The sequence below is a fragment of the Mus caroli genome, chromosome 4 (assembly GCF_900094665.2).
Source record: "Mus caroli chromosome 4, CAROLI_EIJ_v1.1, whole genome shotgun sequence".
In the NCBI taxonomy this organism is placed as follows: Eukaryota; Metazoa; Chordata; class Mammalia; order Rodentia; family Muridae; genus Mus; species Mus caroli.
In genome coordinates this window covers 34511202-34513329 of record NC_034573.1, presented here as the reverse complement: position 1 = coordinate 34513329, position 2128 = coordinate 34511202, and positions in this window count along the sequence as shown.

Here is a 2128-nt window from a genome sequence, read left to right as displayed (position 1 = left end):
ACTAGGGTGAGGATCTTATACCCACACCCACAGTGACACACCCATTCCAACCAGGTCACACCTATTCCAACAAGGCCACACCTTCAGATGGTACCACTCCCTGATCCAAGGATATACAAACCATCACAGATGGGGAGGTTCTGTCCCCTAAGTGGGACCTTTGAAAGTGTGTGCAGGGATACCTAACTGTCACTTCAATGGGAGGCAGGCATCACAAATGTTAGAATTGTGTATGTGATATATGCTTGGCATAACTCTACACAAGGAAGAATTCTCCCATCCCAAATCCTACCAGTGCTTACTGACAAACTCATATGGTGCCCAGTATGGAATTTTCCAAGAAGATTCTTGGTTCCTCCTCGTTGTCTTCATATGTTCAATGAGTGAAGGATGCTGGCCTGTGATGTCAACTATCTCAAGCATTTATCAGATTGTCTTTTGTGACATTTGATCACAAGGCCTGTGTTTTGGGTGGGTCTGACCCTGTACCAATTCTGCGAGTGCAACCTAAGCTTACCAGTCAACTGACGATTAGTTCTTGAGTGGTATATGCTTATCTCTCAATTACAATCAAAAATCGGTTGTTATTATTATTAGTAGTAAAATTATTAGTAGTAGCAGTAGAAGTAGTAGTAGTAGTAGTGTTTTGTTAAAATTTGTCAAAGAAAACCTCTACTATCAGATCAAACTTAGCCTTGAAGGACAGGAGCCCAAAGCTGAGGCTGGCTGTCATTAAGACCCTGAAAGCAATGGCAGCTTAGAGAATAATGAAGTGATACTTGCATTATCCAATCTATCTAAACCTATACCCAGGGTTCGGAGATACCTTGAGAATACTCATTATGGGAGAAATAGATTTCTTCTGTCAGGTACTCCAGGTCCACTCTTTTAACACTGAAACAGAAATCCCGACATACCTGTCACATGACTGTCTACACTGAAACATGGCACTTGTTCTCCTTAATTGACTTTGAGCTCCTCACAGCCATTTTCAAATCCTTCCATTGCCTTCTCAGCACTATTAACTTAGGTTTGATCACCACTCAAAAGGGTTTGACACATGAGTAAAATGGTATCTATGAACCATATATGAACATATGAAATATGTTTGTTGACTTTGTTACCTTACTCATATACATATCTTAGTTCTTACCTATTTCTTCTCAACATCTTTTCTAAGCTCACTGTGCAGCAAGGGCATCACTCGCATTTGTCCCTATTCTAGCTTTGAATGGAAGGGATCTGTTATATTGCTCTTGTGTTCCTAATAATTTCCCCCAGGGGACTGAGTTTCTGCAATAAAACTCTTTTCAGCTCCCTTGCTGATCTTCCGTGCCCATGGCAGGTGTTTGATTGTTTTCCTGAGCTCCTTCCCCCTTCCCAGCCATTTCAAAGGATGCTCTTTGCTGCGATGGGCTTGCAAGCCTGGCAGAATTTCTAGGTTCCAGATACAGGAACCTGTATCATCCCAGTGCTCAAAGGGGCCTCTGAGGGGATACAGAAAAGCCTTAATTTTCAGTCAGAAGCCAATCAAAGAGCACCTACTGTGTGCTGGGCATTTTCTCTACACTCATGTTCTTGTGGTGCTCACAGACAAGCAATTCAAATGCACTTGCTGGCTGTTTTCATAGAGGAAAAGGCCTCTCCTGAGAGAAGGAAAATCTGAAGAGGGAAGGCTAGAAGTGGCACAGGGTAGGGGTTGAGGGTGGGGTAAGTTTACCTCTGGCTCATTCATCAAGTGACAGATGGTTATCTCTACACTCGAAAGCTTTGTAAACAGGAAAGGGATTTGGCAACCCATGGAGTTAAATGATTTATATTCTTCAATAATAGCCATTGAATCCTCTCAACAAAATATAATAACACATCATTTCCCCTTCCTCCACTAGGGGCGAAATTCCTAAATTCCTTCTAGGAAGAAGAAGGCCTCTGGCCAGGCTTTCAAATCTTTCTACCAGCATCTTCCCTATGGATGGAGGCAGGGCTCTCTGGAGTCAGAGGGAAAAAAGCTTTCTCTATGAATGTCTTTCTTTTTATTTATTATATATAAGTATACAGTAGCTGTCTCCAGACACACCAGAAGAGGGCATCGGATCCCATTACAGATGGTTGTAAACCATCATGTGGT